This window comes from Pinus tabuliformis, chromosome 8 (assembly GCF_031772625.1).
Source record: "Pinus tabuliformis cultivar Carrire ecotype Pingquan chromosome 8, CPIR1, whole genome shotgun sequence".
NCBI classification, from domain to species: Eukaryota; Viridiplantae; Streptophyta; class Pinopsida; order Pinales; family Pinaceae; genus Pinus; species Pinus tabuliformis.
In genome coordinates, this window is record NC_142294.1 from 1,851,437,555 (window position 1) to 1,851,455,795 (window position 18,241).

The 18,241-nt window shown below is 32.7% G+C and overlaps 1 pseudogene across 1 annotated transcript; it reads right to left on the minus strand.

The window, feature by feature from the left end:
• Positions 1 to 12,155: 12,155 nt before the first annotated feature.
• Positions 12,156 to 13,778, minus strand: LOC149243657 (10-deacetylbaccatin III 10-O-acetyltransferase-like; annotated as a pseudogene). Its single transcript, XR_016245798.1, has 2 exons — positions 13,278 to 13,778; positions 12,156 to 13,194 (listed from the first exon to the last, which is right to left on the minus strand). The product of XR_016245798.1 is annotated as a 10-deacetylbaccatin III 10-O-acetyltransferase-like (transcript).
• Between the last annotated feature and the right edge of the window lie 4,463 nt (positions 13,779 to 18,241).

Here is an 18,241-nt window from a genome sequence, read left to right on the forward strand (position 1 = left end):
TGACTTCCTTCTCTTTTCTCCTCATCCGCTTTATCCTGACATCTTCTATGATTTTACTATTTTTTATTTTTCTTATGAAAATTTATCCCCGAATGTTTCTATTTCCGATCATTCACATGACACACAGGATGTCAGTATGTCATTTGGTTGTGGTAAGGATAAATATTTGTTTCAAAATCCACTCAATCTGTCACCTTTAATTTATGGAAATTTAGAGGGTGAAAATTTTTGTTTCTCATCAATCCATTTGTATGATTCATCAGAACATGAGGATGTCGATGCACATATCTAATTTTCTCATTGTGGTTATCGCGATCTTTTTACTCATTCATTGATCATGATTTTGATTCACTTACTGCAGGGAAAATTTTAGGGGCTAATATTCACAAATGGGATAATTTTCCACAATTTTTTGAAAAAATATATTTTCCAATTGCCATTTTTTCTTAAAATGGTTCGCCCAAATTTTATAGGATAAAAATATTTTACCTTGAAAATCGTCAAAGTTTTGTAGAAGCTATATAGATTAATTATAAATTTGAAATTTATTAGCACAACATTGCCAAACATTTTATGGTTTGAATATTAGGGACTTGTAAGATTCGCCAAGGTTTCTAAACTTTAGAATAAGGGACTAGAAAGATTTGTGAAGGTTTCTAAACTTTAGAATAAATTTCCATCCTTAAAATTATCCCTAACTTATTGTCGACCTTTCTAAGCCACTAGTATTTGATGATCTAGCTTCTGATGAAGTGGAAATCCCTCAAGTTGTGGTGGAGCTTCAACCTAAGTTTATGGTTATGTCAGGTTATTGCAGCCCTAAGATCCGTTCTACTTGCGCTCAAAAATTTGTTCGATATTCCCACAGTCCTCATCACTCTTTTGTTCACATTGAAAATCAATATAGTTTACAAATTTTACATCCTCCACCAGAATCACACGATCCTATTGATCATGAATTGGAGGAGTAATATGTATCAAGTCATGTTGCGAAACGAAATATTTTTTATTTCTGTATGTTTTCTCCCTTGTCAAGATCGAAAGAGTCTACATGCTTGTCATATGTGCACAGTGTGATACCACACCATGATATGTCTATAGAGTGCCTTCCATGTTATTTTACTCTCTTATTTTCTATAAACACATTCAAACTTTGAGCGTGTTGGTTTTCATTGTTTTATCTTTCTTTCTTGCCGGTTTGCCAGAATATCTTTCTTGTCAACCATGCCTTCACTTAGATGGGCCAACAAATGAGATGATGACTACATTGGAAATATCACTTCGAGTGAATAGGCCCATGCAATATTTATCTTCGGAGTAGCAGTAGTGTTTACTTTCATATATTCTTTTTCTTTCTTGTTTGGCTCTTTCTTACGTGTTTTGCTTTCATGTTACTGCTTTCCTTTTCTTGTTTGTTTGTTTATGCACCTCTAGGATTAGCTTTCCCATGAAATCGTGTTGGGCTTTTGAGACAAGAAAGGTGAAATAAAAGATGACTTGTACAACTACCAACATTTGGTTATCTGTCTATTAAATCTCCTTATGAAGATCTTGCATTTCTTTTAGTTGATGATACCCTGATGGAAAATACGTTCCCTTCAGAGTGAGTCTTGGTGAATCACAACACTTGCACATTTAACTAGTACCACCTACTCTAATCAATTTTATATATTTGGTTAACCCTTGTCAACTTAGTCAAGTAGAGTAAGGTGAGGGGGTAAACCTTAACAAGTATGTTAGAGATATATATAACATCCTTCTCTGAAGGAACAACCTCTTCTTATCTCAATAAGTTGGGATCTTTCTTCCGCCTCATGAAATAAATATGTGCCTATTCACAGTTCTTTGAAAAATTAAAAATGAAAAAAAAAATATAAAGGAAAAAGAAGAAAAAGGCTTCCTACATAGAGAGGTGAATCAAGTAACTCTACTGAGGTACTGTCTAGGCTCGCTAGAAATAGAGCAATTATTGTGTTCTTGAAGTGACTCCACTAGGTTTACTGTCCAGGCCTGCTGGCACCAGAGCAACACCAGAGATGAAACTTAAACTCTGACAGTCTATATTACTTGTGCATCAATAAACCCCTCATCCCCAATCAAAACAAATCAGTTTACTTGGCTTGGTATGTGTGTTGACTGATCAAGACAATGGTAGGGACTACATCCTTAACTGCTATTGAAAAAAACCATGACCATCAAAGAATTGAACAATACTTTCGGAAGAGTTATGCTCGCTTTACATGAGACAAGGTCCAAACAGAGAGCTGGACTTCTACCAATGTGTCATGAATGTTGTAGCGGCTACAACCATCCTCGAAAATTTTGCATACGCTTCATTTTGGAGCTTCCCTACTAAAATCCCAACAACTTATCTTACACTACCTAGGTACTTTTTCTTTCATTTGAGTTTTATATTTTGCATTACAACTTGTGTTTGATTACTTTCTTTACTATATAACCACGAGCTAACCTCTTCACTTGGTTTCAATCTAGTTGTAGCACTACCTTGGTAATTTGTGCAATCCTAGAGGGCAACCAACTTAGTAGTGAGATTTGGCTCCAGAATTTTGTAGACCTAGCTGGAAGCTTATCTTCAGTTGGGAAACTATGCATAGCATGAGAAGCAGCCAGAGCCATGCAACCCAGGAATTGCGCATAAGAATTCCCTCAATAGCTGCCTAATGCATGTGCAAGTGAGTTGTCTGGTTCTCCGCAAAACTGTGCAGTTTCTTCATGCATACATGATAGCATTTCCTGAGAAAGAACAAAAGAAAAAAAGTGAAAAAGTATCCCTAAAAAATAGGGATATATTTTTAGCAGTCAGAGTTACACGAGTTATTTTTGGAAACTGCCACCATGTGTTGCTTTTTCCTAGATTTTTGGCCTTCACGTCATAAACCCTAAATCGATCAAATCTATTTAATTGACACTGCCAGAGCTCATTTTCACATCCGATCTTGGAGCTTTGGAATTATTGAGGAGATCTTGTAACCTTCGACACAATCATCGCAACTTTTCTAGGTAGGTCATGCTTTTCTAGTCTTTTGCTCCTTTTTCTGTCGCTTTTGTTTCCTTTTCTCATGAGAGTGTTGATTTACCCATTTTATTGAAATAATTATAGACTTTTGAGGTGTTTTATCATGTATAAGTGTTTTTTTTTATTTTTTCGTTTCCTTTCTGAAGTGTCGCATGCAAAACCCAGTTTTTGCACTAACTCTCATCGTTGTGGTGTCTCTCTCCACAAGATTTGTTTTCTTCTGTTTGACTAATGCATGCACTTTTTTTTTATTGCATGCATCATCATTCACTTAGATCTACATTAATGTTCGCTCATAGATTCAGATTTTCTTGTTTCATTTTGCCCTTAGGCAGATCTAGTCTTCCTTGGCCAGGATTTAGCTTTTCCTGGCATGTATTGCGCATTTCTAGATCTCAAGGCTCTCCCTTGGCTCTAGGAATTCTGCAGATTCTTTGAGTGATTGGCTCCAACTATGCACTATGTAGTTCTAGGAGCTAGTCCCAGAGCCTTGGCCATTGGGATGGCGCAATTTGTAGTTCAGCCACATTGTGCTGGCTGGGACTGCGCATTACGTAGTTCCAGTCAACTTCATTTCCTCATTGACAGTTGGGATATTGCAATGCACAGATCGAGTTGGTAGTCACTCACATTTGAAACCCATAATTTTACAATATTTCCCAACAGTTGCCTAGTTTGTTGCTTGGTTTGTCTTGAAGTGTTTTTTATTTGATCTAACATTTGCATGCCATGAGTGTTCACTCTATATACAGGTACAAAATTTGTTGAGAAACTTTCCAACAGTAGAGGTAACATGGCTTCCAAGAGAGTTGGATCAAAGGATATCATAGAGAGCAACACTGGGGATGTAGTTGAACATGTATCAATGTACTTGCCAGTCTATGTTGACACATAACATGTGATAGAGAAGGGCATGAAGATAACATGGCAGGAAATTAAGGACATCTTTGAAGGCATATTTAAGGAAGATCTAGAAGATTCATAGGTCTATGTCAACATCCATAAGTTAGGCTTATGCAAGGTTGCATGCAGGTGCCCTGCATTTCCATGTGCGGACATCATTCATTGGATTCTCTCACATACCGATAGACTTAAGATGATGACATTGAGCATTGCCAATGTAAAACAACTTGCTGCCTTCAGGATAGAAAACTGTCATTAGATGTATCACTTAACATAACTGGTGAACTACATGGATGCACTTTTCTATACCCTCAACAATAATGTGAACACTAGAGACATTATGAAGACTTAGGTGAAAGAGTTGTTGAGGTTCTCGATGACACCCAATCAAGTCTACAAGATGAAGTCACTTAGAAAGGCCTACCAACTCTTGATCATCTTTGCAGGCTACTTGTACGGTCACGAGAGCATGAAGACCTTTCTGTATAATTGGGTCGTTGTGTTGGACCAGTTGGAAAATGAAGGAAGACCATTCAACTAGTCAGATATGCAGGATGTTCAACTGAAAATGAATGTGACTAATTCTTGGAATCCGCCGAAGGATGAACAAGCGAGATTCTATATGTCCACATACCTATTTGATGTAATCTATGCTCAACATCAGTTTCCTAGCATGGGCTGGACATGGACACCATTAGAGAATGCTGTGAACATGTACTACAAGTTGCTTTCTCAGTGCAGCTATCGAAGAGTCATTGTGAGGCTATGTGATCATTTCATTGTCCTAGTTTACAACTTGATATTTGAGCAGGATCCACCTTTCATGCCCCAAGAAGCGATGAAAACATTACTTAACATTGCAAATTGGTATGCCTCACGAGGTGGCAACTTCATCAATGATGGTTGTTTTCTTGTTAGCCTAACTGAAGCCTATTTTTTCCCACATGGGTATATGTGGAAATTGTATTATTATTTGTATATATATTGTAAGTGAAATTCAGAGTGTCATTAGTGGAATGTGAACAGTCACTATGTAATGCAAAGAGTTATTTATAAAGTAGTTGAAGCATCATGACAATAATCAAAGAGTGAAAGTGGAATTTCAAGGGTCACCCCACCTTTGTTATATATAGAACCTCATAACACATAGTACTTTCTTTTGGGAGCTAATTTTTTGGCAAGGCATTACTTAGAGAAGGCTTGGAGAGTATTGTGATGAGCCTTGGCTTCTCTACAATGTAGAGCGAGTACACTTCTTTGGAGGACCAGGTAGTGTTGACTGTAATGTTCCATATTAGTGCTAGTGGTTGTCAATGGTGTATGTGTGGATGGAACTTTCACTTAATAATATAACTAAGTCATCACGTTTTCATGCATGTGTTGTTATTATATTTGGACTATTTTGGTTTCTCTAACAATGTATGTTGTTTAATTTATGCATTTGTGTATAAATTATTTTGTATGCAATTGCATGAATCTTGTTAAAGACGGGTTGAAGGATTAACCCATCACTTTGGATTGTGAAATGTTCCACTTCTAGATTTTGATGTCATTCTCCTCATTTTTTCCTTTCAGGTTGCATGCTATTACAGGCTTCTAAGGGACACACTTGTTTTTTCCCCTGTATTAGAACCCCCCATGCATCTCACTTGATTCGCTACAAGGGGACACTCTTGCTTCCACCAAAGTTATCATACTTACCTCATGTGCTGCCACAAGCAAGGCACTACATTACCACCTACTACTAAGAATCCTACTCCAAATTGTCTGAGGTCTAGTTGGGACTTCTTACTGGGAAGATCCACTTGACATGTTAGCGGGTCCAGCATCGTCAACAATTCCCTGACATTTTCCCTCCTCCACCTTTCTTATTAAATAATCCACTAAAATATTTGTAGAATGAAATGTTCCACTCCCTCACCAGTGATTCATATACCCGGATAATTATGCTAGCGTAGCCTTCTCCCAACTAAAGAAACCATACTACAAAAACCTACAAACCCTTATAATTGCAAATGGCTCAAGAACATTTCTACACTTTTTAATATGTTAAAATGTTATTTTTAAGTTTATAAATATTTAAAGTTGAGTATTTGACTTTATTGAATCATAATATTCTATTTCTTCTCAAACATTATGAAAATATCTTATAATTTTATAATCAAAATTTTTCATATTAATAAAATTATAATATTTAAAATTTCATTTATTTGAACTTTTTTATAAGTAAATCTTACACATCTTTGTTTTCATAATTCTTATTTGTTTATTTAATTAAATATTATGTTTTATTAATATATTTTGATAAAGAATTCAAATAAGCTAGTAAATTAAGAATTGAATATTATAAAATAATATTATAATAGTTTAATAAATAATATAAAATGAAATTATATAATTTATACATAAGAAGTAGTGTATTACATTTTTAATGAAAAAAAAATGATAATATATATTAAATTTACAGTTAAATATATTTAATTTATAAAGTGTTTTTTTAATGTTATTTTTATACAATATCAATTGTATCTAATTTATGAGTTGTAGACTAGTTGATTTGTGATTTCTGTGAGATTGAGTCATTACTAAGTTTCAAAGTCAAATCTCATAGCAAAACGATTAAAGTTTGAAATAAAATATGATAAAGAAAATATTCCTAAAAATGTATATTTTTTTATAAAAACATCTAATTAAAACTAAAAATAAAAATTAAATATACATATAATAATAAATATTATAACAATTCATAATTAATTTAAATATTAATCATTTTTTAATTCACATTAAAATAAATTATTTGATTTTTTTTTAATTTTTAATTTGTTTGATTTGCTTTCCCTTTTTCAAACTCTTAGAAATCATTTCAGGGATATATATTATTTTGTATCTAAAGGAATTAACAATTGGACTAATCTTGTACTCTTCTATTCATGTAACACGTGTTGATTCCAACAACTACCACTATAACTTCCTTGTGCCTAGGTATGCCTCTTGCTTAGGCATTAGTAATCAATGAGATTTGAAACTTAGACACAAAACATCATTTTCATGGGCATTTCCAATTGATCTATCCCCATGGACTATAATTTTTTCTTTTCATAAATTAAAATACTTCGTATTACTTCAGAAGGTAAGATTACATCATAGACATACGAACTACCACAAGGAGGAAACTCATCTAGACCTCTGACATCATATGGAAACAATATATACTAATAAAGCTAAAAACATAAACCCCATTGCTGTTATAGGCCAAGGAACCTTCATATTCATTCAGGAGTCTAGAACAAAATCGAGGAACAAAAGCAAGTACCTCAACCTTACACCCGACAACGCCATAACAAATAGGTACAAAGAGAAACGACCCATACACCACAACAGGAGAACCATCATACAAAAAGGAGAGGATACCTTCAAGATGAGACCCCCCATGCCATCTCAAACATTTGACCTTAATCCAAAAAGACTTCATGCCAAAGGCTAAGCATCTTACTTTTAATGCTTCAAAAATAAAAGGAAGGTTTAATGTCTGAGACTTCATACCATAGGAGAAAACTTGGAAGCACATGGTTGTCAACCCCCTATGTCACTGTCATTCTTAGATAAGAAGGACCATCATAGATCAGAAAAAAAAAACATCAAAAGTGACCCAAAAAATACCCACCACCCCCCACACACACTATTCGTTTATTGAAGAGGAGGGGTTGGTTAGAACTCGAGCATTAGAGCCAAGGGGGCTAACTACTCTCTTCCATTTGAATCACAAGCTATGTGGCTCTCCACATGCATCAGGCAAGCTTCAATTTTGTCCACGCAAAACCTCAAGTTCCTTAATATTGTCTTTACATCCTCTTCAAATGCAAAGATATTATATTTCTCTACCTACTTATCTCTCTGCATTGGAGCCCCAATTTTTATTTTATTTTCCAATGGAGCAATACTGAGTTCATACACTGCTTTTTCCTTTTCCCATTATGCTTGGGGTCTAGAACCCATAGTGACATGCCTTCCAATAATTCTCATTCTCAAAAAGATTGTCTCTCTTGGCATGCTTTAATATCAAGTTGACGAATATCATAACTATATATTAAATATTTACATTTTACCTATTATTAGATTACACTAATTTTACATATTTATTTTTAATTTTAAATTATCAATATTTGCACATATTATACTTTACAATTATGACTATTTCCATTTCCTTCACTTCAAGATAAAAATGTTTTTTTTTTTTTTTTGTTTTTTTTTTGGCATAAGTATATAAAAAATTATCTATAAAATAAAAAACTATTATAAAAGTTATACATAAACAGTAAAATTTAAAAAGAAACACACATATATAATATTTACCAAAAATATTAGCTCATGGGGCATAAAATAGACAGTGGCAGAGTTAGTTGTTAAAGCCCTATGTGATGTGAAGGTCACCGATATGAAACTCTGCGGGCAAAAATTGAACCATATAAAGGGTTGGTGTGGCCTAGTCTCGTTGCAATCCTCGGGTGATTTTGATAGCTTAGATGCCCTTGGGTCTTAGTTTCTCAAAATTGCAATCATCCTAAGACTTTCACAACTTAGCAAACTAAAACAATTATTTACAAAATATTGAACACTTGTAAGAATAGAAATACACACACACACACACACACATATAACTTATAAAAGGGAAGTTGTCTATTAAAAATGCTCTTCATTGTATTAAAAACTTCAATAAATTTAAACACATTAAAATTTAAAATTGTAAGTCCATGGGGTAGTCATCGTCATGTTATGAAGTACTATCTAAACGAAATCATGAGATTAAGGTACAAATCTCTCATGAATTAAGCCAACCAAAAAATAAAAATAAAAACATAAACCTTGAATTTACAAAAAATAAATTTAAGCATATAGACGCATCTATTTTCGAATACGACTTCCCAAATTTTAATCTAATTATCAATAATTATTAAATAGATAGTGGAGTTTTAACCTCCATGAAATATTCTAGAATATTTTGAGTCATATACACAAATCAATGGTTGATATTTATCTCCAAAATTGTTTTGTTATTTGTTTCTTTTGTATTAAATTGATTAATTAAAATATATATATAGATCATATGAATTAATGTTATATGAGGTGAGTTATGGTATTTTTTCCACGATAAGCTATGGTAAAATAGAAGTAAATCACCATAATTAAGAATCTTCTTTCATGTTTTTTTTTTTAAATATATAATTTTTAACTTATATAATTTTGTTATTTAATAATAATAATATAAAATGAAATTATAGTTGAGAAATATTTTATGATTTTTTAAAATTTTAATAATAATAATATAAAATGAAATTATAGTTGAGAAATATTTTATGATTTTTTAAAATTTTAATAGAGTGATATGTAATATTTTCTCAGTTGTTAGTTATGATAGTAGTATGGTGATCGAGGACTCCCTTTCTACTATTTGATGGATCAGGGGTAGGTTGGTTGTTGAGGTTCCTTCTCTTCTCTACTAGATGCAGTGCATAACCTAGCTTAAGGAACATTTCTCGGAGGTCACCTTTCATCATATCATTAGAGAACATAACATTGAAGCTGAGACCATCTCAAAGCGTGTGCTGTCTCTCCTTCCTGGCTATATGTACTTTGAACATGTTGTGGACAACACTACTCATAGTGAGGTTTCTTTTGAATTTTTTTGATTTCCTAGTATCTGTGGGGATTGGGGTCTCATTCGGACCCTCCGGGGGTTTTCCCCACTCACTCACATTGTCTCCATTTTCTCCCTTTCCTTTTTCTCAATTTTCCATGATTAGGAGAATGCGCTTCTATTCCTATTCCTCTTTTGATACAATGGAGTCCTATTTGATTATTGTCAAGTCAAGTTTCTTTAAAGGGACAATCAATGTTTTAATTTGGAGACCTACATTTTCATATTCTCTCTCGAGCAGTCAAAGATCATCATCTGCTCTTTTTTTGTTGATATTTCACAAGGTAACTCTTTGGTCGTGTCCATATTCAACCTCGAGAAGCCAGAGATGTACTTCTGCTCTGTTTTGTCAATAATTCTTAGGGCAAGTCTCTTGGTCAGATAGAAGACATTGTTATAATCCATAGTCTTGAGTTTAAAGTAATCCTAGAAGTATGGACATGTAAAACGTTTCAAATTGGCTAGGTAAAGAAGCTCAAAAAAAGAGTGAGAATGTGTACAAGGACATCTAGGAAGATCTTTCGATGGGGATCTTTGATGGTGCATACAAGCAAAGGGACTATGGATGCAAAGCTATACTTCTATTAGAGCGAGCCAAATACTATCACTTGTGGTGGGGTAGAGGTGCAAATAGTAGGGCCGGAATTATAACATTGTGGGAGGTTTTGACATGCTCTAGATGGCTGGGGTTGGAGACATTGCACATCTATGGATATGCAAAAGGTATCATAGAGTGGGTCAAGGGGCGCTCTCTTTTCAGCCCACCCAATCTATCAAACTCAATGAGCCCTATTAGAAATTTGGTATGTTCCTTTCAGAATATATCATTTGGACGCATTATAGGGTGCAAAATCAGTTTGCAGACCTCCTATCAAACAGGGGCATCAAAAAGGAGTCTCAGAAGTTATTCTTTGTTGCTTTTGTTTAGGACACCTTGGTAGGGGAGCATTAAATACTCTTGAATTGGAAAGCATTTTTTTTTTTGTAAATTTTTTACATAGTTAGATAAATTTCACTCTTAGAAAATGTGTATCACAGTTAGAAAAATGACAAATTATGAACAACTAGAAAATATAACAAAAAATGAGTTGTAGTTTTTTGAAATCCTACAATAAAATCTATGATCCTACTACAGAAACATTAAACATCAATTTGTAAAAGCATGAAAAGGAAGATCCATGTTATATGTACTCTTTTTATCCAATTTGTTAAAGCATGAAGAAGCAAATCTATATTATATGTACTCTTTTTATTGAAATGAAAAATTAAGTTTTTACCTTCTCAAAAAAAATGTAAAACATTTAAATTAATGAAAATGTGTTTTAAAATCTATGATCCTACTACAGGAACATTGAACATCAATTTGTAAAAGCATGAAGAGGCGGATCTATGTTATATGTACTCTTTTTATTTAAATGAAAAATTGAGTTTTTTTCTTCTCAAAAAAATAAATATGTAAAATATTTATTAATGAAAATGTATTTTTGTTTTATATATATAAATATATATATATCAAATGATTTGATACTTATATATTATATGAATTGATGCTTATTATATTTGCAGTGGATATGGTATTACCTATTCAGTTTTACTTTTTACTATCTCTGAGTTTGTCTTTAGCGGATGGATGATTTATTAGCCGATGACTTACTTGTCAGAACTTCCCATGCTGCAGGATGATGGTTTTCCTTAGTTGAGGAGTGACTGCTCCACTTGCTCCTCCGATTCTCGATGACATGGTGGCGGGCTGGGTGGATGAATGGATGGAAGGATAGTAGTCAAGTAGCTAAGAAAAAGACTTACATGGTGGCGGGTGTGTGGGTGGATGGAGGAAGGATAGTAGTTAAGTAGTCAAGAAAAAGATTTATATTAGTAGCATGTTTCTGCAGGGATAGATGATAGTCTTAAGAGGGAGAGTTTTGATCGAAAATTTATGTCACCTATTCATAGTTTAATATTGCAAATTTATTTTTTTGTTATTTTTTATTATTATTTAAAGTTATTTATTTGAGGTGATTATTTGAGGTCTTTTTATAGGCTGTTTAGTAACTTCCATTTCTATTAGTTACTAATTTTTTGTTTTTTGTTTTATTTCTTTCTATTTAACTTCTTTATTTTTTTTATTTTTTTGCAATGAATTATAGTTTTTTATCCATATTTTCTATTTAAGATGATAAATTTTACTTAGAAAAAAAAATTAAAAAAACTTTTCCAATAATTTCTTTTAGTTTTATCATTTTTAATTTGACTTATATTTCTTTTTGTCTTTTCCTATGATGTTTTTTAAGATGACAAATTTTAAAGAGGAAAAAATAATTAAAATTTATTTTCCCAATATTAAAACTAAGTTTCTTTGCATCAATTTGAACCAAGCACTTTAGAAAAAATAAAGTTATAAAGCTTCATTACAACCAATAAAATAAAACACTCGCTAAAAAAATAACATTTTAACATAAAATTTACACATTTATCTTTTATTTTTTTACAAAAACTTTAATTAATACACCAGGTCAACCCTTCATGCTCTTATTAGCTATATTTAAACTACTAGCTATTACTTAACACTCGTTATACATATTATAAATTCCCACATATCCTTATTTTGAATCTACATCCTTATTATGAATCTACGACTTTATATGTCATAGCTATTATTAGTAGTATATATAAAACGTAAAGAGCATTTTTCCAAATTTGTTCGGCATTCTATGACCACGAATTCAAATGAAACGATGCATTTCGGTTTGCAGGTCTTTCAATGCTGCGGGTGGCACGCAGAATACCATCATGACTCCGCTCTTGCTCTCTGGCGGAGGCAGCATTAAAATTGGGCAGAATAAAATTTTGCCAGGCCAAACAATGCTGGGCTCGCCCAACCCAAAATCCACCTGATGATCTTTTGGAATGGACGTTTCATCTCCAGGAAGGATATGCTCGATCTTACGCGCTCGTCGTTTACAGATGCTTTTGCCTTCTTTATCATTTTCACAGCATGCAAAAGGGATCCATTGACAACTTCTTGTGCTGTAGCGCTGCGTGCACATCCCAAGTACAAAGCATTGCCGTAGTATCCTTCTGCAAGGGGGGGCTTTAACACCTTCCTTGCGTCCACAGCGAAAATAAGCCTAACAGCGCTATGAAGAGAAATTCCCAGAGCTATTGTTCTTGCTCGCCAGGCCAACGCCGATAAAACTTCGAACGTGGTACAATGCTCCTCCAGCTCCTCTGCGATGGGCTGTTTTATCCTATGTAAAGCATCCGAGCTCAAGAAAAATGAAGAGATGACCAGGTCGTAAGCCTTCACAGTACTCAGCTGTATGGCAGAATTAGGGTTGACGAGGAATCCACTTTCAAAGAACTCGTCATGGGGAAAACGGACAATAGGAGGCTGGTGGGGTTTGAGAACTTCTCTCTGCCATACTGGTTCAATGGAAAGCTTTGCTTCTCTAGCAATCTCTGCAACTCCATTAAGAAACTGCGCTGCCCCTCGCCCGTCACACAGGCTATGGCTGAAACTCGCACGCACAACAAGGCCCCCGCATTTGAAGCGCGTTACCTATTATTTTCATAATAAAAGTCAGTTAAAACATTAGCGTGAATGACAAATGAAGACCCAGAAGTACGAGGAATGAAGTTTACCTGAAAAATGAGAGCGGGGACTTCGTCGACCTCAGCAAAGTGATGGAGAAGAGAGGCGCAGGAGGGTTTCAGGTCTTCCAGTATACCCAACTCTGAAAGAGTGTTGTCCGTCGCGGCTTCAACGAACAGGGCACCCTCTCCCGTGCATTCTACTTGGAGTTTTCGGCCATCTTGGGTTCTCGTTACCCTGCCTGCAAGTGGGTAATAGTAAGTCAATGCTTCTGACAGTGCATCCCGAATAACTTTTACAGGATTTTGGACTTTCTGAGAAACATTAGTGTAAACAAGCAAAACATCAAATGTAACTCTCAAGACGATCTGGTCGTCGAGATTGGACAGATAGAGGATGGTTTTTGGAGAAGGTCGGGAAGGTGGCACCATGATAGACGCTATTACATTTACAGGGACCTGAACTTGGGAGCAATATTCCTTCATATCGAGGCTTTCCATTGATAAACCCTAATCTTCGAACACTACTTGACCTCCTCCTTCAAACGGCCTACTCTGTGCTGAGGAATCTGTGCTGAGGAATGGTGATGATCAAATTATATGGATGTAAGATACGGATTAACGTGTGTTTTGTGTGGATCAGTTGCTTGTAGAAGTCGTTTTTGTCACCAAAATATTAGGTAGTCGTAAGCTAACCTAACCTACTTGCAAAAAGGCGGCAAACAAAATTACAAAATATCTGACAAAATTACTTGAATTCTTATCAGTTTTTGAATTACCTGGAAAACCGTGGCAAACAAATCTGTGGTATCTTTGAATTTTCTTCCACCAAACAAAATATCTGGCATCTTTGAATTTTCTTATCAGTTTTTGAATTACTTGGAAAACAGTGGCAAACAAAACTACAAATATGTGGTATCTTTGAATTTTCTTATTAGTTTTTGAATTATTATATATATATATTTCTTAAAAAATTAAAATCTATTAAAATTTGACATTATAAAATTAAATTTATTATTTTAAATAAATTTTTTTTTATTTATCTTAAATATGATCTTTTGAAATGTCTCTCCTCTTATTGTGTAATAATGGCAAGAATTGACTTTTGTGTCCTCCATTATTAATTACATGTCTCCCCTCTTATTGTGCAATGATGACAAAAATTGACTTTTGGAGTTGACTTTTGTGTCCTCCATTATTAATTACATGTCTCCCCTCTTATTGTGTAACGATGGCAAAAATTGACTTTTGGGTCCTCCATTATTAATTACTTTGTAATATATAGCTAGTTTTTTTTTCAGAGAAAAAACCATTATAGATTTATATTAAGAAAATATAAAGATCTTCAATACATAAGTGTTGGATTGAGCCAAATGCCCAACAACCTTTGCCAAAATTAGATACAGATAGTCCGAATCTTCCATATCTAAAAAGGGAAAACATATACATCCCATCTACAAAGCCCGCTTGACCAAAGATGCTAATAGATTATACGATCATTTGAAGAAACAACCCTATTAAAAGATTACATACAATTAACACATAAGAAAATAGAGCAATCTTCCATATCTAAAAAGGGAAAACATATACATCCCATCTACAAAGCCGCTTGACCAAAGATGCTAACAGATTATACGATCATTTGAAGAAAGAACCATATTAAAAGATTACATACAATTAACATATAAGAAAATAGGAGCAGTCGGCCCAGCCTTGGAACAAAGATCCAGAAAGACTGAAACCATCTTGCACGAGCAAAATCCGCAAAATCATATAGCAGGCGCCTTTGGCAGAGAGTCATTTTGATGAAAGGATTCATGGCATGCTTGAATATGCCGAAGAATAGCATGAAGGGGTTCCTTAGAACCTTGGAAAATTTGTGCATTCCTCCAGTTCCACAAGAACCAACAGGAAATGATAAACAACTATCTCCAAGATGAGGATTGCCTACTCCACCATATAAAAGCTAGTTACTATGTATAATAAATATAAATAATTTGAAAAATAGCGTTATATATTAATTACATAAACACAAATGGTTTGTAATTAAATTCAAAAATTCCATTTTCTCATTGGTGTAAAGTATTGAATAGACAATTTTATGGGTTTTATTTTTTAATTTTCAAAAAATTAATTTAAAAAATATAAATGTGAAAAAAATATGTAAAAATAGCATGTGTACAATTTGTACAACTCTCATCATATCAATCTATACTCTAATGACATAATATGTCTATTATAATATGAGCATTATAATCATTCAATATTAAATAAATAATTATTAATTTGTTATCATTCTCTTCAATGCCAATTTATATATATATATATATATATATATATTTATATACCATATATATTGTTTATTATAATAAAAAATTAATAAAAGATAATAAAAAAATTTGTAAAACTCAAGTTTACAATTTTATTATTGTTTGGAGTATATACAACACATCATTACATTAAAATTTTTATTAAACTAAGCCACAAGGAACCGTAGCAATAGGGCATGTGTTAGAACCCCCATGCATCTCATTTTATTCACTGCAAATGCACACTCTTGCTCTACCAAAGTTATCATACTTAACTCTACGTGCTATTACCACTTATTGCTGAGACTCTTACTCCAAATAGTCTGAGATCTAGTTAAAACTTTTTACTAGAAAAATCCCCTTGACATATCTGCGAGTCCATTAGTGTCAACAATTCCCTGACATTTCAGCAAATCCAATTACAATGTTGTCAACAATTCCCTGACATTTTCCCTCCTCCATTTTTATTAAATTATCCGCTAAAATATTTGTAGAATGTAGCCTTCTACTTGCTAAAGAAACCACACTACAAAAACCCGCAAACCCTTATGATTGCAAATGGCTCGAGAGCATTTCTACACTTTTTAATATGTTAAAATGTTATTTTTAAGTTTACAAATATTTGAAGTTTAGTATTTGACTTTATTGAATCATGATATTCTATTTCTTCTCAACATTATAAAAATACCTTTCAATTTTTTTCATATTAATAAAATTATAATATTTAAAATTTCATTTATTTGAATTTTTTATAACTAAATCTTACACATATTTGTTTTCATAATTTTTATTTATTTATTAGTTAAATATTTTATTTTATTAATATATTTTTATATAGAATTCAAATAAATTAATAAATTAAAAATTAAATATTATAAAATAATGTTATAATAGTTTAATAAATAATATAAAATAAAACTATATCCCTTATATATAATAAGTAGTGTATTTTTAATGAAATTAAAAAAATGATAATATATATTAAATTTACATATAATGTTAAATATATTTAATGTATAAGTTGTTTTTTTGAAAATGTTATTTTTATATAATATTAAATGTATCTAATTTATGAGTTGTAGATTAGTTGATTTGTGATTTGTGTGAGGTTGAGTCATTACTAAGTTTCAGATTCAAATTTCATAGGAAAAAGATTAAAAATTGAAATCAAATACGATAAAGAAACTATTCCTAAAATTGTATATTTTTTCTATAAAAACATCTGATTAAAATATTATTTTGTATCTAAAGGAATTAACAATTGGACTAATCTCATACTCTTTTATTCATGTAACACGATTTGATTCCAACCACTACCAATATAACTTCCTTGTGCCTAGGTATGCCTCTTCCTTAGGCATCAATCAATTATTGAGATTTGAAACATAGACACAAAACTTCATTTTCAGGGGCATTTCCAATTGATCCATCCCCATGGACTATACTTTTTCTTTTCATAATTAAAATACTTCACATTTCTTCAGAAGGCAAAATAACATATAGACATAGGAATGACGACAAGGAGGAAAGTCATCTAGACCTCTGACATCATATGGAAATAATATATACTAATAAAGCTAAAAACATAAACCCCATTGTTGTTATAGGCCAAGGAACCTTCATATTCATTCAGGAGTCTAGAACAAAAGTGAGAAATGAAAACAAGTACCTTAACCTTATGCTCGACAATACCATCACAAAGAGATACAGAGAGAAACGACCCATACACCACAAAACGAGAACTATCATACAAAAAGGAGAGGACACCATCAAGATGAGACCCCCCATGCCATCTCAAACATTTTACCTTAATCCAAAAAGACGTCATGTCAAAGGATAAACATTTTACTTTTAGCTTCAAAATAAAAGCCAACGTTAACGTATGAGACTTCATACCATAGGAGAAAACTTGGAAGCACATGGTTGTGGACCCCTATGTCATTGTCATTCGTAGATAAGAAGGACCATCACAAATTAAAAAAAAACATCAGAAGTGACCCAAAAATTACCCACCACCCCCCACACACACTATTCATTTTTTGAAAAGGAGGGGTTAGTTGGAACTTGAGCACTAGAGCCAAGGAGCTAACTACTCTCTTCCATTTGAATCAAAAGCTATGTGGCTCTACACATGCATGAGACAAGCCTCAATTTTGTCCACACAAAACCTCAAGTTCCTTAATATTGTCTCCACATCCTCTTCAAATGCAAAATTATTATATTTCTCTACCCACTTATCTCTCTGCATTGGAGCCCGAGAAGCATTTTTATTTTCCAATAGAGCAATATTGAGTTCATACATTGCTTTTTCCTTTCCCATCATGCTTGGGGTGCAGAACCCATAGTGACATGCCTTCTAATAATTGTAAGTCCCAAAAGATTGTCTCTCTTCGCCTGCTTTAATATCAAGCTCACGAATATCATAACTGTATATTAAATATTTATATTTTACCTATTTTTACTTTACACTAATTTTATATATTTATTTTTGATTTTGAATTATCAATATTTTGATATATTATATTTTACAATTATGATTATTTTCATTTGCTTTACTTCAACATAATTTTTTTATTTTATTATTATTATTATTATTATTTTTTAATTTAACTATTCTATACATAAGTATATAAAAAATTATCTATAAAGTAATAAACTATTATAAATGTTATACATAAACAATAAAATTTAAAAAGAAACACACAT